Source organism: Acartia tonsa, chromosome 4, assembly GCF_053477335.1.
Source record: "Acartia tonsa isolate MP-2025a chromosome 4, ASM5347733v1, whole genome shotgun sequence".
Taxonomy (NCBI): domain Eukaryota; kingdom Metazoa; phylum Arthropoda; class Copepoda; order Calanoida; family Acartiidae; genus Acartia; species Acartia tonsa.
In genome coordinates this window covers 47,143,076-47,170,591 of record NC_137263.1, presented here as the reverse complement: position 1 = coordinate 47,170,591, position 27,516 = coordinate 47,143,076, and the positions used below count along the sequence as shown (strand labels likewise).

General features: G+C 31.2%; 1 protein-coding gene across 1 annotated transcript in view; it reads left to right on the top strand.

The window, feature by feature from the left end:
* The first annotated feature begins 15,526 nt into the window (after positions 1-15,526).
* Tmtc3 (Transmembrane O-mannosyltransferase targeting cadherins 3) overlaps positions 15,527-27,516 on the top strand; it is a 53,449-nt gene continuing 41,459 nt past the window's right edge. The window contains exon 1 of the mRNA XM_080158565.1: positions 15,527-15,729. The gene's annotated coding sequence lies outside the window, so the exon portion shown is untranslated. The remainder of the gene's footprint in view (positions 15,730-27,516) is intronic.

The following is a 27,516-nucleotide window of genomic DNA, read 5'->3' as shown; positions in this document are numbered from 1 at the left end:
CCTCTACTTCCTAGGAGCTAATAGTTCCATTTTCATATTAACGATTTTCAATATTATCATATAATATCAAATTTAGATCAAGATAGTAGACCACAGGAATCTACAGGGATAAGACAATGGCCGATAAATTGATGTACATCACCAATGAATGTACACAAAATTATCCCTTTTTTAGATTAAAGTATTGGTTGAAACGTTTGAACACTCAACTTAATAAACCAACCAATTAAAATCTTACTAAAGTCCACAAATTGATAAGCCAACGAATAATAAAACGTTGTAATAAAACTTTGGGGACTAGCGTAATCAACAGCCCTCTCTCTTATAGAAGACAGACAACTAAGGAATACTTTCTAAATCAGCCATTAGGAAAACAGTTGAGAAACACACAGACAGACATCCTGTTACTTCTATATTAAGATATTGTATACCTGTTACTGGGATAAGACAATGGCTAATGAATATATTTGAAATTACCACTTCTGTAGATTAAAATTAATGGTTGAAAGGTTTGGACACTCAAATTAATGAATCAACCAATCAAAATTCAAGTCCCCAAAGTTGTTAAGCCAACGAATAAGAAAACGCTTATATAAAACTTTTAGGACTAGTGTAATAAGCACAAGCAACCAATTGTCCCCTTCCTTCCTGGCTTTTCCTGGACATAATTGTCGATGTTTGTATGCTCGAGTGCATGCCTCACTGAATGTGAATGGTTAATAGTGTATCATCATGATTATTAATAAATATTTCTTTATTTGACATCTAAAGGAATATATATATTCCGGGACTTGGCAGCAGCATGAAAGCCTCCGTTGAATCGTTATAAATTTAAAATTCAGCTGAATGTTATAAACTTTTCCTAGACAGCCAATTAAATTTTTCAGGATTAAAATTTTTGCACACCAGTGGGTTTAAATTTGAGGCATTTGCGCGACTGAGGCGCAGCTGCCGAGCCTTGATATATTCTATACACTTTAATACTTCCCTATTAAGCGGTCGAGCTCTTGTTATGTCAACATAAGAATAATGCATTTATACTGTCATCTGAACAACGTCATATAGGTAAAATAAAAAGAGAATCAAACTTAAAAATAACCAATTTAGAAACTTTTATTTTGATGTATATTTTAGTAAACAAACTTTTTAAAGAATGTTTGTAAATGTACATATTTCAAACTGTACAAAATTTTACCCTGAATTAACCTTCATCGATTTTTCATTTAATTTAAAAAAAAATCAAATAAGATTTTTTAATGAAATAAATACATATTTTGAGTTTTTTTTATGAGCAAAGCTTTAATCTGGGCATAATGATAAATTGTTAGCATATCTATGAATACAAGACTAATGATTTCATTTCTTATCAATGAACAAATAGGCTTCATTAAAGAAGATTCCTTTAGTGGATTGAAATTGTAAAATTACAGTTGTATGTCTTGCTGAGGCCATGATAATTGTGGGAGGGAGGAGGGGGGTGATGGCCCAAAGTCACAAACGTATTTTGAAACGGGTTTGGGGGGTTGTTACCACCCAATTTTAAAAGAAATTGGGGAGTTGTACATCCCCTTAACGCCAACATCCATAATACATATCTTTTAAAACGCGCCTAGTCTAAAACTTTTTAACCAATCTTTTTAACTCAAGTTTCCACTTTTATTTTTATTGCCCATTTAATGACTTTATACATATTTTATATACTAACTTTAGAAAACTAAAATTGACTTTTCTTTAATCAATATGTAAATTAAAAGGATAAACGAGGGGGGGGATTGAACTGTAAATTATACAGGTACCCAAAGTTTTAAGTATTCTCTCTCGCTTTGATTAGTTGATTCAAACTAGCATTTTCGACGAGGCCCAATCTGTACCACTTTTGCACCACTTTTGACGTCATATTCTCCATCTCTTTTTTAGGGGTTTTCTTTTCCACTTCTCCTCTCATCTCCCTCATTTTATGACGTCACAAGAATTAAAAGTGGTGCAAAAGTAGTACAGATTGGGCTTCGTCACATTTTCCAAAGAATTCAAACAATAATTTTAATCCACAACAAAGGCAATTTTTTTGATGATAATTGGAGGTGTAAACTAATTTATCGTCCATTGTCTTATCCCTTTTAATCCTTTGAAAACGAATTACCAAACCATTTATTCTACAAATATGGTTTTAAAATTAGAGTAAAACACTAGAGGGAGAAAGGGTTAAATATCAGTATCTCCCCATCACAATCGTCTTGTGCAACCTTTCTATTGGGTCATTGAAAATCAACCAATAGTATCGCTTATGTTACACAGCCAAGTAGCAGAAAATAATTTAGAAGCAGACGAAAGAGGTCTTTGAAAAATGAAGGAAGGTAGCTGTCTGTATATACATCTATACTTTAGATCTGTTGTTTTAGATCAGAACTATCCGTTACAGATCTGCGGACGTAACAATCCTTAATATAGAAAAGCCTTGCTTTTATAAATATTCTTTTATATTATGTATTGATATATAATTTTATATATCCCCAATATCCTAAATTATTTCCTCTAAACATATTCAATATTACCATGATAATGTCATCCATAAACTATTTTCTTATGTTTTCACATTATCATATTATAATGTGCAGCTTTTTCACGGTATATAGATATGATATTAAACATTTTTGTTACTTAGGATCTAAAAAATGTACGGCTGAAATATAAAGAGAAGTTTTTTGGTCCATCCCGGCTTGAATCAATCATCTAGAATTGTTAAAGACATTTTATTGAATTGAAACTTTGCAGGAAGATTCCTATAACAATTAGCCATGGGCATAATCTGAAAAACGCAGCATAAAATCCATAAAGCATATTGAATTTTACCTTTTTTGAGACCAAATAATTTTCGTAATAACTTAATTTTTAAAATTGTGAATCTTAAATATTATAAAAAATCAAGTATTGAAAGCAGTGGCGTACACAGCGATTTTAAAATTGAAAAGGGAAGGCATGCCCCTCCGTGTTCAATTATAGAAGGGGGGGGGGGGGGGGGAGTGTTGAACCCCCCTAACACACGCCCCCGATAGAAAACCCTGTTTTTCTTTTAAAGAGCTTCGATTTTAAGAATATTTTTATTGTTGTGTATTTTTTAATGCATATATATTGTTTATAATATGTATAATATATAAGTGTATGAATAAGATATGAATAAACATAGAATTGTTATTCTATAATAATCAATTCCATCAATAGATATCAGATAAACCTACAAAATAGCAGGAATAATGTTAACCATAAAGTTTTTCATAGGGACGTCTCTAAAAATAATATATCATACTTTTATCTGAAGCTTAAGATTTCAATAAATACTTAACTAATTTAGTTCTCCTTTTTAAGGAAGCTCCACATAGAATTCATGATGGTTTATAGTTACTTTATTTTTAGATTAAACCTTTGGATAGTTTTAAGCTATTTTTAACCCTTCTTACCTAGAATTCAGAGACTCTAGATGTTAGGGGCACAGCTGCTAGTATATATTATTTTGCTTGACTAAATTGCTTGACAACAAAAGAGAACAAATTCTTGGTTTAAAATAAGAAAAAAGTAACATAATAGCTGCTGTACAGCGGCTACTAAAACCTAGTTTATATTCTTTACAAAATGTAGCTTTTTTTAACATTCAACACAAAAAAAACAATATACATTTTTACTCTGAAATAAGACTATCATACATACTCCTCAGAAAGTAATAAAATAAATAAATAGTAGTCGAGAAAATTACGTTTCCCCTACTTCGTGTCTTACGGACGGACTAACATTTGGAATTATAGAGTAGCTTGGCTACTAAAAATGATCTTTTATAAGAGCCAAAATATTTATAAGAAGCTAAAATGTCTCTTCTGTAACAGTATCAAAATGTATAGACATGAAAAAAACAATATTCTAGCCAAGCATTGCAAATTGAATGGTCAAAGTTTAATAGTTTGACAATATATTGTTCTCTTTGGACTTCCTTAAAAGTATTCTTCAATAACTACTTTTTTTAGTAGGGCAGCTGCTCTAAAACTAAGATTTGTCCATACTTCCATATATCAAAACGTTTGAATAAGTTAGGTAAAATTATGTGTTTACAAAGAACATTGCTCTCTATGTATTCCTACACACTTACATACACACAAATACCTTTAATGAACAATCACATGAAAACACATAACTACCCTTACAGGACATGTTTTATTTCTGAACCTTTCTTTTAATTTCATACTTTTTTTTTAGGTAAGTGCATTGATTATTCACATATAGAGAATACCCAATGAATAACTCAAATCCATACTTTTGTGCTTATTCCTAGTTTTTTTTTTATTATAACATTATTTTCACACAAAAGGCCAAAATAAGGGCTAAATACTTCAAAATAATAAACTAACAGAAAATATATGTTATGTTTCGATTTGTGTGTGTGTATGAATTTGTGTGTGTGTGTGTTTGTCTGTGTGTGTGTCTGTGTGTAGATTTGGTGGGATTGAATTTAGTTGTCCCATAGCCTGAAGGAAGAACTTAATACAACAATTTCTCAAATGGCCAAACATATAACTTTAAAGAGGATTGTCTTTCTTTCTCATTTATCTTTGGTGGGTAGCATAGAATTCAACCAACACAGGTCGCCATGAAATGCAGTTGGGTGAAGTTAGGTTAGGTCGGTGTTACGCCATGGTTAGGCTTCTACATAAATTAGGCCTTGTTGCTAAATACCTCTTTTGATGCGAATTTTTGTTTACAATATGCCAGAACCAAAGGCCAATGTAAAGTAGAAGAACAGGTTTTGCTTTTTGTTTGTACACTAGCAGCTACACCCAATGAGGCATCTTTTTTTACTAGGTACAATTTCTCTTGGGGTGGTGTTAGTACACTCCCCCAAAAATAGTTATAAACTTTCCCAGTACCAAAGAGAAGCTAAATTGTAAAGAAGAACCATATCGGCTCAGTAATTTATGTGATCCTTCGGTACAAACAGACAGACAAATTAACAGACATCCTGTTACTTTTACATAAGGATATGCACATTGGTTTAGGTTGCAACTTCTGTGTCTAACTGTGCATAGTATGAGTAAAGATTTTTATTTGCTGGGGACTTAACCCCAATTTTGAACAACTCGCAAAGCTCACAACAATTTATAAAATTTTTCTCTTCCTCTTTTTTCGCTCTGTTGGACAAAAGTAATTTTCAATCAATTTTGATTCAATTACATTCTACACGGTGATCCTTTAAACAAATATTTTAACATAAAGATTCTATTTTGTAGCACATCTCCTTTATATTTAGGGCTCTTTTGTCAATACACCCATGCCTGACAGTAAAATAACATAATCAAAAGTATTATTATTTTAACAATCATAAAACATTTTGTTTGATTTTGATTTCACTCCTCCCACCTCCACATATTTTTTCTATTGCCCTTCTTATGATCTTAATTATCCTTGTTAGCTGTTTTCATTCATTTAGTTGTAAAATTTTATTTTCGCTTCAATCTTTACAAGTCGGCTTGCCTCTTGCTATTAGGGGCTACTAACATATACAAAATGTAGGTACTGAAATGGAGCGATCGTCGTTTTTGCCCCGAATTTTATAAAAAAAATCATTTCTTAAGGCTTCAACTCATAGGTGAGTGGTTACTCCTCTAATAAAAAGCTAAAACTAGCCTCGGACTAATATCAAACTTTTCTAAAAGTGTCTTCTGATTAGTTTAGGAGTTTATAAGATACTAATGAATCAATGATACATACAAGACCCTATTTTACTTAAGTGTATAGGATAAGTTGATTTAAAATGAAATAATTGAAAATAGTTTTAAATATTGGGCTGGAGTAAACTGATAAATTGGTCATTGCTTGGCTGAGCATCACTTTACAGGAAATAGGGACGCAATTTTGAAAAGGGGAGGGGGGTGCACATTTTCCACCATCCTTATCAATATTTTAAATGTCATTCAGTTCACCTAAAATCCAAGAAACAAATAATTTAAAATGATGCCTAATAATTAAACTCCAATATAAAAAAATACCCTCCCCCCAACCAGAAATTACTTACCTATACGTTGAAAATGTCCTCCCTCCTTTTAAGTGAGGGAATGGGGAAAATTTATCCTGTCTTTTCTAACTGCTCTAATATCAAAACTTTAATTCAACTTTTCATTCTTTCTAATTTCATTTGCATTTGGAGGATAAATTTTAGATATCTGAAATAGTGTATTTTTACATCATATTTTTGAAGCGAAGTTTCTCTACAAGTTTTGTAGTTGTGTGTTCATTTTATATAGATCTCGTGACAAATCTTTGATGGACTTTAATTGTTTTATGTGGTCTTTTTAAAAGCGAAGCTTTTCTATAATTAGGGTCGGTCCGTCCGTCCGTCCGTCACGGATAGCTTTTTTCGTTAATTTAGACATGTTAGAATTGTCCTATCGATTTCAAATTTTGCATGGTGATTCCTGTAATAGTTAGGTACGAGTTTGAAAGAGTGACAACTCTATAATCATTACCAGAATGTCCGTACGTCCATTTTAAACATGTTGATTTTTTTTTACATTTTTAACAACAAATTTGTATGTGACCTAATTATCCGATTGGTCTGATTTTTGGTATACTGATTCCTGGGACAACAAAGTACAATATTATAAGCGAAGCAACTCTATAATCAAGTCCTAAAAATGTAAGTATGTCCATAATCATTATCCTGTATCAAGCAGTTTTTTAACAAATTTACTTACAATTTTGCTTTGACTCTTATACATTCGCATTCTGATTATTCAGTTCTGACATGTGTTAATGTCCGTTTGTCCTACTTTTTCAGTGCTTCGCTTTTATGGATGTTGTCATCCTTGTTCCATTTAGGTTTATATTATTAAGATTTGGATTTTTTTGTTTTTGTTAAAAATTTTACATTCTAAATAAAGACCAAAATCTGGCATTTGGAAAAAAGAATAAAAACTGTAGAATATAAATAATTTGGTTAATATAATGTCCTAATCAGAAAATATTAATTCACCATCAAGCTTTAACGTATGTGTCTTTGAGTGTGTGTGTTTGAAGCCAGAGAGAGACAATGGGCTGTTTATTACACTAGTCCCCAAAGTTTTATAATAACGTTTTCTTATTCGTTGGCATCATAACTTTGTGGACTTCAGTGAATTTTGATTGGTTGTTTTTATCAAGTTAACATGTTTCAACCACTAATTTTAATTTTGTGTATCATCATTGGGATGTAATTTTTTTATCGGCTTTAGATTCCTGGTTTGAAATAGTCTTTAAAAATGACAACATGCCCCAATTATAAAGTTGTTACGCTTCTAAAAATCCATTGGTTGAGCGTAGCCTTCATGTATTAAAGTTTAATTTTTGTATATGTCAGTTTTGATATGACAGCCTATCAACTCTCTACTCCCCCCCCCCCCCCAACTTGCTTATTTTCAAGCAACCTAACTCTTAATCTCTTTCACCCTCCTTTACATTTTTTATGCCCTATTCAAAGCACCTTTTTGTGTTCGTTTCCTTCCCATATTTGAGGCGCTTTTTTTGTTGACCCCTTTTTCTAATTCATTTTTTGATTTTTTTGGTTATTACTTTTGCCTAGGGTCTTACGGATTTGGTAATATTAGAAATTTTGGATCATGGAAAGAAAACGAAGTAGTGGGTTTCGTCGCATTTACAGTAATTTTATCCCATTTCTAGCCCTTGCGGACGGCTCTAACCTTGCGGGGCCTATTTATTAACTATTTGGGGCAATCATTAACATTTACCGAACCTAACCTATAATAAAAGCTACTGTGAAAATACGACGAAACCCGCTATTTCGTATTTTTTACATGATCCAAAATTTTGAATATATATGTTAAGGTAATGCAATGATTACTAATAGTTGTTTTTAATTTGGCAAATAAAAAATAAGTATTGCCTCTAACTTTTCTTCCATTCCAAATAATAATAACTGGAAAAATAGTTTCTTTTTAGATTTGATATCAATCTGATTTTGAACCTAAATTTCTTTAAATTCTATAATGGATTTTTTACTCAGCTTTTTACATTCAACTATGGTATACTGGTATATCCCCTCCTGTACTTTTTAGTATCTTCTTGATTTTTATGTGTGTGTGTGTGTGTGTGTGTGTGGGTGTGTGTGTTGGACTGTCATGTATAAAAATTTCATCTAATCCCTATCTGAGTTTATCTATACAAGGTTATTAGATGAGTGGTTTTAATTGAAAGAGGAATTCAAAAAAATGGGGGAGGGTATGGCTTTTTGGGTATTTTATTGGCTGGTTCAAATAAGAAGTGTCCAAACTTTTTAAGCAATAATAGAAATCTACAGAAGGAATCCTTGTTTTTTTTATTGAAATTACTTCTGACAAATTATCAACATCTTGTTAAAACATCTTATTAAGCTTAATGACACACAGACAAAGTGAGTTACAAAACAGCTTTGCTTCTTAATATTTTTATCACTATTACATACCTGTATATAAATAATCTTGAGTGGTCTGCTTTACAGCGAAGGTGTTCCATAAATCCGCTAAAATTTAGCGGATTTCTAAATTTTTTGAATCGCAAACAACAGATAAAATTGTCAATTTTCCTTTACCTATTAAAACATCCAATAGTCTATTTAATTCTGTAATTTCATAGTAAACTAGCGGCTGCGCCCCTAGCATCTAGGTACTCTGTCTTCTAAGGGATAATTAGGGGGCAGAAAAGTAGCCTAAAACCGTCCAAAGGCTTAAATACAAACATAAGATAGCCTAAAACCTTACCAAGTTCTTTGTGATTCTTCACTAAAATGAAGAACTCGAGCGGTTTAGTAGCTATAGAAATCCTCAGCTACAAACATAATAAACTTATTACTTTATATAATAGGATATAAAACACTTTGCGAATATGAGAAAATGCGGGAGTGATGGAACATAAACAGTGATGCCTGTAAACATAAAAATGGTTAGACACACCACACAGCACATTTAAATATACCTTATTCTAATCAGGGACGGGGGACAGACGGAATTTGCTTGAATAACAAAAAATAGAAAAATAAATAATTTTGTCTTTATTAATATTATACTTTTATAAGTAGAAACAAAATATGTGCCCTAAAACCTGATTAGCATATCATATACTCTGATGAAATAGCTTACATAATGTATGTATTATATTATTAAGATAACAAGGATGACAACATCTATAAAAGCAAAGCTCTGAATGCAATAAACGAACAAACGGGCGTATAGGCCCTTATTATAGAAAAGCTTCGCTATTTAAAACAATTTAGATTATACTTATAATATTTTTGTCTATTTATATATCCCTTTCTTTTTGATGAAAAAAAAACTGGAATTTACTAACAAACACACTAAGAAACAGTCACCCACAGAATAGCGGGGTAAATAAAATAGATATTTTTTGAAAAAGATAATCTTTCTTTTTGAGGCTTTTTATAGTGCCTATAAAAAAGACGTCATACTGGCCTACCATTGTTCAATTAAAAAGTATGCTGGCCTGCCATTGGTTACTTAGCCTGTGTATTGGCGTATTATTGGTCATTTGTATTGTATGACGTCTTTTTTATGGGCACTATAAAAATCTTCTTTCTTTTTTTCCACATATTTTTAATACTTTTATACTTAAAGTGCATGTTCATAATCATAATCTTAAATAATATCATGTTTGTGTTTATACTCGGAGAACTTTTAAACAAAAAGTTTTTAATTAGAACCAGGATTCTATCACATTAAAAAAGATAGAAAATAAAAATCGTCTCACTTTTTATCTGCCTCTCTGTAAGAAGAGACTGAAATTTAATCAACATTTAATTTGTTTTTGTTTAAACGTTTTTGCAGCCAATTGTTTTTTTTTATGTTTTATGTTTAACATGTTTTCCAGCATGGCTACGAATACGATTAATATCCACTATATTAGAACCGGTATTCAGCCATGTTGAAAAATCATGTAAAAAAACTGGTTTTAATATTATAATTTTAATATCCGCGGAAAGCTGTCTGTGATACGATGCGATAAATAACTATTTCAGTATGGCTCCAAATCCGATTAAATTCCGCTGGATTGAAAATGCTAATTGAGCCATACTGAAAAAGTAAATGTATCGTATTATAGACAAAAAAGCACATGAATAATACAATTAAAACCTTTTTTGTTGACCTGGGTCTTTGGCCTCTGATGCAACAAGATGCAATAAATAATTCGTATTTTTGAATTTCAGATAAGTTATGAAATAAAAACAAAAGTGATTGACACAATTTTTTTTAATGAAGGTAAGTTAATTTTAACAATAATTTCATAAAACTTCAACATCTTTTCTCCATAAAACCTCAAAAAATTATCTTAATATTATTGTTGCTCCGTCCAGTATCCATTTTAATGTGTTAAAGGCATGAAATAAGTGGCTTTTTTTTATCTTTTTTAAATTTCTATTTTAAATTCTTATAGACGATAGAATATATATATATGACTCTTAGTCTGTTAAGGGAAACATATATCTCTTGGCAGATTTTTATGCCCACTTATTGGAAAGGGGAGAATCGACCCTCCCAAAAGAAATAATGGATCAATAAAAATATGATCCCTCCCTTCCCCTTTTTTTTACTGTTAAAAATAATAATTTAATCTGATAACCTCCCCCTACATATTTTAATAAATAGTAGTTTAAATTCTGTTAGCGGAGTTGAATTGAATAATATTGAGCTGAATTCATGCTGTGTTTAGATATTTCATTAGATTAGAAAAATTACTTTCCATTTGTACCGAGGTCGGATATATACAACTTAAATCATGGACTATGGTTTCCCTTATAATTTCATTAAATATTTTTAGCAAAATATAACTGATAAAAACAACGCCTTCTTCACCAATTAACTAAAAAGAATACTCCAACACTCGAAGCTTTTTGTAGTGCCTATAAAAAATGACGTCATACTTGCCTACCATTGATTAATTAAAATATATACTGGCGTGCCATTGGTAATTTAGTCTGTGTATTTACCTATCATTGGTCATTTGTATTGCATGACGTCATTTTTTGTATAGGCACTATAAAGAGCTTTCTAACACTCTAATACTGTAAGTTGATATTCTTTTTTTCCAATAAACCTATTCTTAGCTTGATATTGTGGCTGCTCTATTTATGGTTATAATTATTCTTGTTTGGACGATTTTCTTGAGGACTTTGTCCTATAAATTTGTATTTGTGTTTATGGGCATAATTATTCTTGTTTGGACCATTTTCTTGAGGACTTTGTCCAATATATTTGTATTTGTGTTTATGGGCATAATTATTCTTGTTTGGACGATTTTCTTGAGGACTTTGTCCTATAAATTTGTATTTGTGTTTATGGGCATAATTATTCTTGTCTGGACGATTTTTCTTGAGGACTTTGTCCTATAATTTTGTACATATTTGTGTTTATGGGCATAATTATTCTTGTTTGGACGATTTTCTTGAGGACTTTGTCCTATAAATTTGTATTTGAATGCATAAAAAGCTCTAACTCAGAAAAAAGAATAATTGGGAACACGCATTTCCAGACTTAAATATACATTTAATACATGTTTATTCCATATATGTATGTTGTATGTATACCAAAATGTTTTATATTCAACTTATAGCTTTTGTGTCGACCATACGTGGGTATATTTTCTTAGCGTTTGGACCTAAGTAGTCACGGAGACACTAATTTGTATAGCCACTGGGGCCAGCTTAAGCTCCACGTTTAAGTACATTATGAAATAAATTGGTTTACCATCCTTAAACCTTCGAAACCCCTTATTTTACCCCCCTCAAAAGAAGCTTGGACGTTTTTCGTCACAGCCTATGTCATTGTAACTTTTCACACCATCCTGAGATAATGGCATTCCTCAACAAAGAATAAAACTAAAATTATTTTAATACTGAAGCCTATTATTTATAATAACGTAAAGAAAGATTGTGTATAATTAATTAGTTTATTGATAACTACTCAATAATATCACTATAATACCCCCGTACACAAATATACACCTGTGACTAAGGGATCTAAAGGGATAAGACAATGAACGATAAATCTATATGCAGTTAGCTTAAAACAAGAATGACAACAACCACAGAAGAGTTCAGACGATAAAATATAACATTTAATTTTGCAATAAAGGTTCAAATTTTGAAATATATATTTTTATTTTGACTCTGGGATTTTGATCAAGGATTAGCAGCATTAGGCGCAGCTCCATTCTGCCTCACGGCTTTCAATAACTGTATCCTCAGCTGCGTGTCTTACACAAGCCGTCCAGCAAGCTTAAGCCGCAGCCGCGTAGCTTAAGGGGAAGAATAAAAGTTTAACTATGGATGGTAGATAAGTATACCTGTGTAAAGATAGATATTTCTACTTATACTTTTATATTATTAAAACAAATGTTTCATTTTATTTCTAATAAAATACAAAATTCAAGAGAAGTTTAAAATTGTAAATCTAATTTTAGTACTAGCTTACATTAATAATGTATTCCCCGCAGAAAACAATACATTATATAAATGAGTTTTGCTTAACAAAAGAGAACATTTTAGACCAATTATAGAGGAGTAGTTACGTTTTTTTTTTGAAAATCCTTATACAAATGTAATAGGATGTCTGTCTGTATGTCCCGAAGGATCTCGTAAACCGCTTAACTTATATGGTTCTTATTTACAATTTAGCTTCTCATTTGTCCTGGAAAGGATTATAACTATAAACTATGTATATTACTAAGAGAAATCGCTCCTACAAAAATGACCGTCTAAATTTTTAATATAGATGCATAAAAGAGCAGAGGGTGACTCCACACCACCCCCCCCCCCCCTGCTTCAACTAATCAGCTGTTATTGCTGCGTTGCTTGTGGACATATTTGTTGGTATTTCATACTGTTTAAGTTCTTTTTTTTTATTTAAAATATTATTTTAATTAGATGGTCAAAAGTTCTAAAATTTGTTGTTAAATTCTAAATAATTTTTCCATGTCTGTTATTAGTATTAGCTAATGGTCTGAACCCAAACCCTTTCCTGTCTTTTGAATTATTGATTACATTTGCTTTAATTATTCCCCCTCACCCCCTTTGAAATATTTTCGGGGGGGGGGGGGGGGGAGGTTGGATGTGGCTTGTGGATTAAAACACGCAATCTAATGAACACGTTTTATAATTAAATAAAAACATTTATGACAAAATTTAATGACTTCTATTTTGATGAAAAAGGGAATATAATATTTTAATAGATTTCTTAATCTAATCAAATACAATTAATTATAAAGAAACTTCTAATATTGGTCTGTTTGTCTGTTTATCCTTAATAAAAAGGAATAATTTTAAAAAAAGTTTATCTTAATATTTTTTTTCAATGTGTGACCCTCATATTTTAGTTTGGAAATAAGAAAGAGTGTATGAGTAACTCTGAGAAAAGCAACAAGGATAAAAATTTTATTAGTAGCGCAGCAGTAAGCTCGAAGTTCTGCATTAAAAGAACAGTAAATTGTATTACAAGATATAGAAAAGTTATTGATTTTAACTGTATATATAATTTTTAAGTCAAGTCTTTCAAACATATAAAAGCAGCACCAAATGTAGGTTATATAAGTGTTGAAGGGAGTAAGTGCGCTGGAAAAAACATTTGCGTAGAGACTGTTCTGTAACATTTGAATTTAAAGTAAATCGAGTCTTTGTTTTCATACTCGGACAGTCGGTCAGCTGGACAAAAACATAGATATATTATAGAGAATCTGCGACACGCTGAAAATCAAGGAGCCGAAAAATAAAGAGAATAAAAACCTGCTTCCGCCTTTGACACATTTTGATAGATTCTGTATCTCACTAACCACTATGGAAAAAACGTAGAAATTTTGGTAAATTTTATAACTCTCTACTATGAAAAAAAAGGTGTGATTTGGAATTTTTTTTTATTATAATCCACTTTGGAAAAGTTATGTTTTTAAAAAGCAATTTTCAATTCTCATTGAAGGAAATATTTTGTTGTAATTCAGTATGTCATAATAGATGGCCACTGAAATGAAATTTTCTTTTACAACGTTAGGAAAAATTGCAACCAAATTTGTAGGAGCCCTATACTTAATGGGGAATAAAAGAAACTAGCATCAAACCATACTAAGGCTTAAATCAATAAATATGAAATAACCCAAAACCATTCCGCGACGAATGTCAAGCTTTCCTTACTAAATTGGTTTAGTTGTTTTCTTAGAAATAAAATATTATACCCATTCAATTACTCAAAGAACAATATTCCTATATTCTTGGCTACGACACTAAACTAAAATTGCAATTTTAATCCTTGTTATTATAAAAAAGAAAATTCATTTTATGTCAGTTTATAAAGAAAAATATTTGTAATGAAGAGAGATTCGAGATGTCCTATTTTTTTATCTTTGATCTTTTTATATTCTCTTTTTTTTTCTCTCACTCTCTCTATTTTTCTAGTTTATTTTTTTTCAATCCTGTAGTCTTCAGTGTTTCAACATATCACCTGAAATCTTAAAAAGAGTAAAATAGAGAGTAAGGGCTCCTCTTTATCTCTCTTTTCCCTTTCTCATCCTCTCTCTCTGTCTCTCTATCTGCCGTATCTCTCTAGTGGTCTCCACCCTTTCTAGTTTTTCCTTAAAGCATGCACAATGTATATATAATAGTGTATTTATATGATTGTATGTGTGTGTGGGTTCAGTCTGGTTAAGGGGAACCGCTTTACAAACATATCTACTAAGGGGAGGGTTAAGAGTAAATAAGGGTTTTATTTATCAGGAGGGAGAGGAGGGTGGGCTGGTGCTAGAGGGCGTGGGAGTGGGCGGGTAGGCAACTCCCAAGGGACACGGAGAAACCTGTTGAAGAGAAAATGGTTGTACTCAGTTTTCTCTCACTTACAACCAGACAACCACACTTATACACACACACACACACACAAACACACACACACAGGTATGATAAAACAGTCTGATATTAAGAAATGGCAAAAAGTATGCTATAGAATGGTCATGATATATAAACTTTTAAAGTTCAAATATCTGTATGTCATTTCTTTCTAAATAATCATTTTGAAAAGCTGATCAATGTAACTCTTGTGTTCAGATGAATTTAAAAGTTACAAATTTTAATGTTTTAATATGTTGGATAAACTTTTAATAACTCTTTTAATAAAAGCATATTTAAAATTTTAATAAGTTTAGTTAAGATTTGATTAAAATTTCATAAATTGAAAAGTTTTTGTGTAGAGAAAAGCATATTTAATGAGCCAAAATGCATATTAATTAGAATAAAGTTGGTTTGTTATATTTGATACTGGTTAATTATTAAAAGCTTAAGTAAGTCTCTCTCTCACTCTCTCTCTCTCTCTCTCTCTCTCTCTTTCTGTGTGTGTGTGTGTGTATTCAGTAATGCTTTTAATAGAAACACAGAGCGAGAGAGAGAGAGAAAGAGAAATATTAAGAAACCATAGAGAGAACATGAGAAAGAGTATCCCTCTAGTTCCATTCCCTTTGCTAATTCCCCAGTCTATTTCTCTTTTCTCCGAGGTTATGTCTAACCTCTCTGATTCTCTGTGTGACTGACTCACGGATGAGTTTAGTAGACGTGTGTCTAGATTAGCGTCAATATACCACACAGCCACCTCAAGCTGGTGATCTACCTGTATTTTAAAATAAACTTAGCAGTCAGCTGTTTCAAAGCAACAGTGTTCTTTTTATCAAATACCGGTTTGTATTTCATTTTACTTTTATCAACATTTTATTTAATGATAATATTATCTTTAATTGTTGGTTTTATTGCAAATAATTCTATTTTAAGAGTAACAACAGATTGTTTTTATTACTTCAAAGTTTTTTCATAATCATCAGAAAGTATTTTTGTTGTGCATTGCCTGTCTTGCTATCATGCTACCTTTTATTTCCTTACAACTTTGTCAACTTTTATATACTGTATTTTTTTAGAGAAAAAAAATTATTTTGGCTTTAAAGGCTGTTATACAAAATTTCTAGACAAAAAGTAGAAAAGAACATTCTCTTTTAAGTTGAGATATCGATATTGATTTATAATATCTGGCCAAATTCATTTTTATATATCAAGTTAGGCGGAATTGCCAAAAATATGGTATACAAACGCATAAAAATTCTAGACTTTAATAAAATAAGATAATTTGCAAAAAAATTTATCTTAATCAAAGTATGTTATATTATTATTTTCTGTATAAACTGAATAGAAAACTGTAAATAAATATTGAATATGTATATTACAAATATTTTATACATTTTTTTGCATTAGAAATCAATATTATTGGATTTGCATTTGGTAAAATAGGATAGATTCGAATAATTCTTATTCAAAATATTTATCAAAACATTTTATTATGTGTTGTTTTTTTTCTCTCCCAAAATAGTTATAAACCTTCCCAGTACTTATAAGAAGCTACCCTGTAAAGGAGAACCATTTCGGTTCAGCGGTTAGCGAGATTCTTCGGTACAGACAGACAGGCATTATGATACTTTATTACAAGGATTAAATTTTCAAAATATTAAAAAATACTACATTTTTGTTCATTTTGCTAAAAAATAAACTAAAATATTTTTTTATCGCATAGTTCTATAGACAGCTTCTCGCGGATATTATAATGAAAAATTATAAGATTGAAACCAGTTTTGTTAGCCTTGAGTGGACGAAGACTCGGCCTAACAAAACTTGTATTAATTTTATCATTTTTATTTTAATATTCGTAGAAAATTTACCTCAACACGATGCTATATATGATTTTTGAGTATGAGAACCGGGTCTAATCCAGTAATTATTAAACGGTTTCGAAGCCATACTGGAAAATGATTGAAAAAGACAACTAAAATTTAAACATTTAATATAACCTTTTAAAAAAAGTTTGCAATGATTAAATTTGCAAGTACAGCATTACAGCATAATGCTTTCAAAAATTGCACAAAATAATGAATATTTAATTATTTGGTTGGTTGCAGCCTATTTAATACAATTCATTTACACATTAAAGAAGAGAGTTTAGAAAACAAACATTGGATAATCGTTGCCCACTATGTGTGTATGTATTGTGTACTTTAGTTGTGAGGTTACAAATTTTTCTCTTAGACTTAAGACTAGCGGCTATAGCCCCTAGAGGCCTTAATGTGTACTTAATGTGAGAGGAGTGAAAAGAGGGGATTGTAGACCTCCTCCTTATTTTCAATTTTAGTTTTAAAAGAAAAAGTAAACAAACATATTTTTTGCAAGGGAGTAATTTTCTAAAGGAAATTTCTCTTTAGAGGGTGGTGGTACCCTCATTCAAAATAGTTATAAATCTTTCCAGGACGACCTATGAAAAGTTACATTGTAATGGAGAACCATGTCGGTTCAGCGATTATCGAGATTCTTCGGTACAGACTAACATACATTCTGTTACTTTTAAATAAGGATAACTTTTTCCTCATCATGATTCTCGTAAAATATAGGAATTTTTTAACGAAATTTGGAGTAAATAATCGTTAAAATGTTAAAGTCACTAAAAAAAATTAAACATGGAATTAGTTCACAGTTTGAAAACTTCAGTTTCAAGATACAATTCTTGTATCTAAATTTAAAGAATTCCTTTTTTTGATATCAACATAAATCTGTTGTCATAATGTCATTATAATAACATTAATACTTTTATTATTTTTTAATGGAGAAGTTTTTTTTTGTAATTTACTTTAATTATTAACTTGCATTCTAAAAGCTTTGCTTTATTTCAGCTATACTAAAAAAAAGGAAACGCTTAACAATCTATCTTTTAATGAAAAGAGGAAGAAGAGGAAGTAAAAACAATAATAGATTTCATTTTTAACAGAGATAAAATAATTTTAACTTCCCAACTATTTTATTTGTGTGTTTGTAATGTGTGTGTGTGTGTGTTGTAAAAGTTAGTGTCAAATGTTTGGCCTAATTGAACACATTTTCAGTAGACAAATTCTATAAAGCCTAGCAAATCAACTTTCTAGAGTAGAGAACTTTGGAGACACACTTCCTTTAGTTTCAACTATTTCAGTTGCTCAGCTACTCTACAATGAGGTCATGTTTTGCGAGTTAACAGCGAAGGGTTGATTAATTTCAGCTAATCAAAATTATCATTATCGATACAAGTTATTTGTTATATAACCAATGGATTATATTATTTTTTAAAAAGAATATCATGTTTTTAAAATGCATAAAAGTTTAGTTTTAAGCCACTTTTAATCCAGTCTGCCTTTATTTCTAGTTAAAATTCCAATAAGGGAATAGTAGCTTTCACAGTATTGCGTAAAGTTGTAAGTAAGATTCCAGTCAAATGCGCTTATAATGTCAAACTGTTTTAAATATGCCTTTAATTATATGTCAACAATAAAAACAGTTCGACTTAATAAGCGCCTTTGACTGGAATCTTACTCACAACTTTACTCGATATTGTGAAAGCTGCTTTGCCCTTTAAAGCTCTTAGTAGATAAATAATTTTTGTATCTTGGTTATATTGTCAGGATAAATCTTATAGAATAAAGATACACTTTGACATCTATGTAAACAATACTCATGGAGGAAGGGATAGCTGCAAGTTTATTTTCTTTTCTTAAAATGTTTCATTTTTTAATTTTTGGGGGCATTGAGAGTAAGATAGTTTTTATGATATATTCTATTGACAACTCATTGGCTTTAATTTTATCTATAAAATTGAAATTTAAAATCCTTTGATAAGAAATAGTCGATTCTTCTACCATAGAAATAGATAAAGCATATCTAAGATATGTTTAGCTGTTTAGATGTCATTGGCCCTTTCAATGCATTTGTTAGAGAGAGAGTGGTGACAATGGGCTTTTTATGGTCCCCAAAGTTTTAAAATTCGTCGGTTCAACAACTTTGGGGGCTATTTCAATTTTGATTGGTTAGTTCTTTAAGTTGAGTGTCTAAAAAATTTAACCACTTATCTTAATCTAGAGAAGTGGTAATATAGTGTTTTAACTTGGGGGATATACACCAATTTATCGGCCATTGTCTTATCCTTTTAGATCCCTGACATATATGCATACCGAGTACACAGTACACATTGATAATGTTTGTATTTTGACTTTCTATGTACATTCTATAAAGGTGGTTACAAAAATATTACATCCTTTTTTGTAGCGAATCTACCATACACTCTAAGCTAGTGGCTCGTTTGACAAATTTGTTGTGATTACTTTATGGCATAACAACAGTTGACCGAAAATGTACGTAATTTTACAAACATAAGAGTACAAAGCCAAATAGCTACTATTATACTTTTAAAAGTTTAATTAATATTTGGTTTTAAGAATCTCTTCGTGTAGTAAATTCTAGTAAATAAATTTGTTAAAATTAATACAAATCCATATGCACTGTACAAAATGGGATCCTTAATTCACCCTTTATTTTTTTTTGCAATATTGATGTGCTAATTATTAACACAAATGTTATTGTTTAGTAATTGTAAATATTTTTAAAAACACCATGGTATGATGGTAGGGCAAAAGGGTAAGAGTTTATTTGTGGATGAGAGTGTGCACATGTGTGTTTGTTTTTGTCAGTGTGCACATGTGTCTTTATGTGTGTGTAAGTGTGTGTGTGTGTTTGTGTGTGTGTGTATTTATTCAGAGAGAGAGAGGGGGCAATGGTTTGTTTATTACACTAGTCCCCAAAGTCCTATTATAACGTTTTCTAATTTGTTGGCTTAGCAACTTTGAGGACTTTAGTGAATTTTGATTGGTTCGTTAATTAAGTTGAGTGTTAAAACTTTTAAACCACTAATTTTAATCTACAGAAGGGGAAATAAATTTTGTGTATCAACATTAGGGGATGTACATCAATTTATCGGCCATTGTCTTATCCTTTTAGATCCCTGGTGTGTATTGTATGAATATAGTAGTGTAATGTTGTGATAGATATATATTTTGTGTGACAGAATATATCAATTTATATTCTAGCTTTGTATTCCTTAAGCTGGGATATGTAGTTCTCTGCTGTACTAAAATATGGAAAATAAGTCAGGCATCTAAAGGATAAGACAATGGCCAATAAATTGTTGTGTTTCTCCAATATATACACGAAATTACCCCTTCTGTAGGTTACAATCAGTAGTTGAAATGTTTGGATTTTAAACTTAATTAACCAAACAATCAAATTTCAATAAAAGTTCCCAAAGTTGGTTAGCCAAAAAAAAGAAACCGTAATTATAAAACTTTGGGGACTAGTGTAATAAGCAGCCTATTGAGCCCCTCCTTTCTGAAATAATGGATACAAAAAGGATAAATAAAAGATATGTATATTATTTATCTTATTGCCTAAAGTAGTAAGGGTTTTTGTTTGTTATTATGACCATAAAAACCACTTAACCTTCATTTTAGGAAAGCTTCATATAGGTCCTGAGATGGTTTAAGGCGATTTTTCTGCCTCTCCTTCACCTTGTGCTAGGGTTGCAGACGCTAGTTATAATTTATAATAATTATAGAATTATTTATTGATCATGGATACAAAATTACTTTATATAATTACTACAAATTCGTTTGGGGGGGGGGGGGGGGGTAATCCCCACTTTACCCCCCCCCCCCATTCATTGGACGTCTATGACAAACATCCTTTAAAATTAAACACAATCATCAGATTTAGAATATGGCTTATTTCTTGGAACGATAAACTTCACCTTTTATTAAGTGGTATGCATATTAGCCAGGGATCTAAAGGGATAAGACAATGGTCGATAAATTAAGGTACATCCCCAATGATGATACACAAATTTTCCTCTTCTGTAGATTGCAATCAGAGGTTGAAACGTTTGGATACTTAAATTAATGAACCATCCAATCAAAATTTAAAAAATTCTCCAAAGTTGATAGGCCAAATTAAACAAAGCGTTATCATAAAACTTTGGGGAATAGTGTAATAAACAGCTCATTGTCCCCTACCTCTCTGAATATTAGCCCTGAGTGAGTGAGTGGGGTACTCTCTGTAAAGAGATTGATTCGACGTATCAATCTTACAGAAAGGCATTGTTCCACACAATTAGACAAACCAGAACAATAACAAAGAGGGGGGAAGTGGTGTACAAATGCATTTGGGGGGTAAACTACATACAGGGTGTGGCCCAAAAATTGTCAGAATTTTAAGTAAAGTTGTAAAAATCGAATACTAATTTTAAAATTATGAACTTTTTAAATACCTAACAACAATATGTTAAAATGACTATAAATAAAACAATATTCCCTTATAGCCTTTGGATTTAATAATTAGCTTTTAGTTGTTTTTAGGTTTATAGAGTAGCATGCTCAGATCATGTCTTGTTTGAAAATAGGGACAAGTTTCGTTGAGTACTTAAAAAAGGGAAAAAAGAACTTTTTATTGGCTATATAAATAGATTATTAAAAAGTCAATAATAACATCTAATGATAAATTAATTTTCATTGTATTTTATTTTAAAACTTGTGCATTTAACAACGATTTCCAATTCTTTGATCGTCTACGTCAAAGAATATAAATGCGTTGCTAAAGTCAAATTGTATAAAATACCTCTATAAAATGTTATCATATATTTCAAACCAATTGTTAAACCTTGTACAAATGAATTTTAGGGCATTCATTTTTGAAAGAAATTGTTCATAAAAGAAATGCTTGAACACTTAGAATTATGATGTGTAAACTAAATATTTCATTGTAAGGAAGCTCTTATATTTGTGGTGGTTAAAAGTGGGTTTCAGAGTCGCTCCGGTCTCAATTAGTTACAGTATATTCCAGCTAGCCTAGGCAAGGACAAAATGGTGTTTGTTTGTTGTGGCGCAGCGACTCTAGAACTCAACCAAAGTCTTAGCTGAGGGGAGTTGTGATTATTTCAAGTATTCCTTCTCTCTTCAACTTATATGTAGAGTAGGGGGTGTGCGTCCATTGCCGCAGTGATTTAAATAAAAAAGGCCATAATAATTCAAATTTTTTATGGCGAAAACATCATAAAAAGTAGTCATTTTATCTGATAGTAACGTTTACGTTTTTATGCAATTGTTGTGGCATACTCTATTTTCCAAAACTTTTACCCTTAGTATATTTCGATAAAATAACAGTATTCAAGTTTAACAAGTTGAAAGGAAAAAAAACTTAGTTAGCATGGTTAAAAGCTTTAAAGAATTTTTAAAAGCGAAGCTTTTCTATAATTAGGGTCGGTCCGTCCGTACGTCTGCCCGTCCGTCCGTACGTCCGTAACGGATAGCTTTTTTCGTTATTTTAGGCATGTTAGAATTGTCCTATCGATTTCAAACTTTGCATGGTGATTCCTGTAGAAGTTAGGTACGAGTTAGAAAGCGTAGCAACTCTATAATCATTACCAGAATGTCCGTACGTCCATTTTAAACATGTTGATTTTTTTACATTTTTAACAACTTGTATGTGACCTAATTATCCGATTGGTCTGATTTTTGTATACTGATTCCTGGGACAACAAAGTATAATGTAATAAGCGAAGCAACTCTATAATCAAGTTCTATAAATGTAAGTATGTCCATAAACATTATCCCGAATCAAGCAGTTTTTCAACAAATTTACTTAAAATTTTGCTTTGACTCTTATACATTTATATTATGATTATTCAGTTCTGACATTATACAAGTGTTAATGTCCGTTTGTCTTACCGTTTCAGAGCTTCGCTTTTATGGATGTTGTCATCCTTGTTCTTATATGATTTCTTAGACAATATGATTACTATTTAATTTCTACCTAACTCAAAAGTTGGTTTATACGAGGAATTGATTGGGCACTTTGTAGGCATTCTCAATCATTCAACTCCAATTGCTTCGCTAAACTTTCCACCCACATTGAAGGAGTTATTCAATAAATCAATTAGGACAATAAACAAATTACATTTTTTATTTTAAAAAGGATAAATGAGGCTTTTAAGAATAGTGTCTAAAAATGAAACTCTTTATGGTGCCTATAAAAATGACGTCTTACAATACAAATGACCAATCATAGAATACACAGACAAAATTACCAATGGCAGGCCAGTTTAAAGTCATTTTTCTAAAATCTTTAACATCAAATTTTACTTCTTTCTGAGCATCCCCTTGGGCAGGGGGAATAGACTAAAATTACATAGGGCGTTTACACGCCCCTTAATTTTATATCTTATGGGAAAGTCAAAGTCAAAATTTGTCCGAACGATTGAGAATGTTGACTAGTCAATTGAAAATAAGGAATTATTGAAGTGACTTCCATTATTATGCCTGTCAATTATATGCAATAATGAATAATATTTAATCTACCAGTGGTTTAGACCCTGTTTGATTTTTTTCTTCCAAAAATGAAAAGATTTGATGACCTTTCTTCATTTTTTGGTCTTAAATACGGCTCTAATATTATGTATTATTTTTTTTCATAATTTAAAACCATTTGAAATGAATAAAAGTTGTCTCCCTACAACATGGAGGTTTATATTTTTGCACGAATTTCAAGGACAATGCATCAGAAGAAATTATTAACATTTTTCTTTTATGTAATATTTAGTATATTTATTATCCTACATAGAGAATTAAAGTTAATGTTTATTAAGCAAAAATATTGAATACCGAATATTTTTCCTGATGTGCCCTATCCCCCCAAGTCCCTGGATATTTGTCTGAAAACTTAACCCGCAGTTTTCTTTTAGGTCAGTTTCATTTGTCTTTTAAAACAAGGATGATCAAATTAGGAGAAACATTTGAATATTAAAAATGTAAAATTAAGGTAGATCCAGAATCTTTTTGCTGGGTTATGGCGTCTTAGTATTGAAGCTCTTTAGTGCAGGCAGTTGGACAAAAAAGAGAAATAAATGACCAAAATAAGTTAATAATGACCACTTCTCTGTTGTCGACATAAATAATGTCAATAGCATATCAAAAATATATCAGCAAAGGCCACTTTTATTTAATGCCACATCTCGTAAGCATCCAAATTGTATCAGAGATCTAAGGGATAAGACAATGGCAGATAAATGATGTACATCTCCAACAAAATGAGATTAGATAAAACCTAGTAAAAGTGGTTGACTCAGATTATGACGTCAAAAAAATTAACCTATCAGAGGCCACTATAAATTTTACTATTGGTCAACTACAGTGTATACTGGCCTCTCATTGGGTAATTTTTTTACGTCATAATCAGAGTCAGACACTTTTACTATATTCGATTAGATATATTAATGTAAGTGGTTAGAACGTTTTAACACTCAACTTAATAAATCAACCAATCATAATTCAATGAAAGTCCCCAAAGTTGTTAAGCCAAAGATTAAGAAAACAGAAAACTTTGGGGACAAGTGTAATAAACAGCCCCGTGTCCCCTCTCTATCTGAATTGTATGTCCCAAAAAGTTACATTATCCCCAAAGACACAAATTTGTTAAAATTATACAAAGAAATGTTTGTAATGATATGTAATGCCTATGTAAAACGAACCATAACAATTCTATTTAACATGGCACATAATGGGCTAAATCTAGGGCTCGGCATCCGCGCTATTCGCCAGGCAACGGGGTTAGCTTTTGCATTATATTCGTTTTTAAAAGAACTTAAAAAATAAGTGAGTTTAGTCCTTTCCAGCTTGCATGCGACTGAACAAAAATAAGCCATTAGTCTGCGGCTAAAAGACTAACAGCTTATATAGGCTGCAGCGGCCGAGCCCTGCCTTTTAACATTTTGCAGTAAAGCAATTGTTATCAAGTGAAGATGAACATTTGTACAAAGATGTCTAGAAAATATGTCCTATCTTATATGCATGTGTGTGTGTGTGTGTGTGTCGTCTATATATGCATTTTACGACAGGATTTTATGCTTGAAATAAAAATATTGCAACAGGATATGGTTGGAGAGGGGGGAGAGGGGAAGATGAACCCCTCTCACCAAAATTTTACAATTTAAAAGAAGGAAAAAGACCACAGCTGGTTAGGTGGTTAAGTTTTTATACGAATTGACCTAAAAGATATGTGGACATTATAATTCAATTTATAAGAAAAATTTATGGAATAGAATCATATTATTAAATGTAGTTAAAAGAATATGTATACTGATGGCTTGGAAATTATATAAATTTATGTAATGCATATCTTCTGCTTATGTATATCTATCTACCATACAAGTTACCATACTCGTAGAAAGGCGTACCATTGATTGATTAGCCATAGTTTCTTATTGTTTGGAGTAGGCTAAGGCATTAGGATCATCTTCATATTAAAGAACGATATTGCATGACCTTTCCATCGTTTTAGTTGACGTTTTAAATTCGCTTAACGACAGTAGATTGGCGGTATAATAATATCGGTTAAACTTGCGGGTGCAAGGCCTACTAATTATGGAGGCATAGTATACATTATTAATTTTGTATATTTTCTAGCTTGATATGGATATTTGTATTGCATAAAAGAATGCACTTCCCGCATTCCGCTGGTGCTCGCAAACTTGGATATTTGATATTCTGCCTTGTTATTTTATACCTCTCTATGGGCTTCACACCAGGGTGGGAGGGGACACTAGTCCTCAAAGTTTTATGATAACGTTAGCTTATCCATGGGCCTAACAATTTTGGGGACTTTCATTGAATTATGATTGGTTGGTTTATTAAGTTGAGTGTCCAAAAGTTTCAACCACCAATTGTAATCCACAGAAGGGGTAAATTTGTGTAACATCATTGGGGATGTACATACATTTATCGTACATTGTCTTATCCCTTTAGATCCCTGGCTTAACACCCCTCTGCTATATATATTTGGAAATGGAAATTTTGCCATTTTTAAATTGTTAAATAAAAGAATTAAATTTTGTATACAACTTATTTGTCAAATCAATTTAATTCCATAAAAAATGCTTCCCTAAGAAACACAATCCCACATTTCAAGGTACATAGCCTTGCAAACAAAATTTTGATGTTGTTATATGATTGAAAGACTATTATTTTATTGTATAAATATTTTTTTTTGGCTTTAGATTTGATAATAAAGATGGTCGCCTATGAATTTTCATGAAGCAAGGTCCTTTAGAAAAATAATTTTCATTGCATTGTAAGTAGCTGTCCTTGTTTTAAAGCTAAAATTTTCTTGTAAGCTGTGTTTATGTCGAGATATAAAGCGGATAAAAATGTTAAGATAAAATCAACTAGAGAGTAAAAATGGTTATGTGTACTTTAAAAAGGCTTAAGCTAACAGTTTTATTACAACATTCCACAAAATGCAAGCAAAATACAAAGGGAGAGAATGCATGGGGAGGGGGGAGCGGGGGATTACTGCACTTTAACATCTAGTTTATTTTGTTTTGTATTTGTTTGTTTGTGTATGTGTATGTATGAGTGTGTTTAAGTTAAAATTATTTGGGTAAATTGTCTTGGGTATAAAACGCTTGATACATTTTAAGTGACTGTCAAACAGACGGACATACACTTATTATAGAGTTAGTGGACTGATTACAGAGATGCTTCGCTTTTAACATCATACCTTGTTGTAATATGTATCAGTATTAAAAAAATATGAATAGGATAATTATGTCACAAAAAATTTTTGTCAAAAAGGTTCAAAATCAACATGTTTTAAATGGTCGTAGGGACATTTTGGTAACAATTAAAGAGTTGTTACACTTTAAAAATCGTACCTAACTATTATAGGAATCATCATGCAAAGTTTGAAATCGATAAGACAATTATAACATGTCAAAATTAACGGACAGACCGACCATTATCTCAGAAAAGCTTTGCTTTTGAAAATATCCAAGTAATACCTATAAAAGTAATTGTAAGCATATAAATAATGAATAATATTACATGTATACTGTATAGTGTACACACACTGGTATTTAATGATCATTAATATTGTAAGGTATCCTTTATTGTTTTACTTCCCTGTAAAGCTTTCGTGCTGTTCTTATATCGACATTATATAAGAATGATGTTTTATGGTAGATATAGTCGGGAGGTACATTTAGCTGTTTATTACACTAGTCCCCAAAGTATTTTTAGAATGTTTTCTTATTCGTTGGCTTAACAACCTTGGAGACTTTTATAGAATTTTGATTGGTTGGTTCATTAAGTTGAGTGTTTAAACTTTTCAACCACTAATATCAATCTACAGCTCTTAGTAAGACTTGTGAATGTTATGTTAGCCATAACTACTTCAATTTAATGCCAAACGGTCAAAATAAAACCATTTGAAATATTTGAATCTATATTCAACAGCATATAACTTTATATTATGATTTTGTATTTTTAAAATGGACTTTATTTATTCTTGTTTTCTCGTGTTGCTTGACATTAAAACTAAACAATATTCTAGAGGGAAAATAACGCAGGGCTCGGCAGCCGCGTATCAGCAGCCTCAAATTTAAACCAGTTTGAATGCTTTGCAAATTTGTTTTGATAAGAGGGATTGTCATATTTTGTTGGGGTTTAGACTTCCAGCTGATTTTTAAAGTTGTAAAAGGTTAATTTCCCTGAGGCTTACAGGCGGCTGTTACGCGGCTGCCGAGCCCT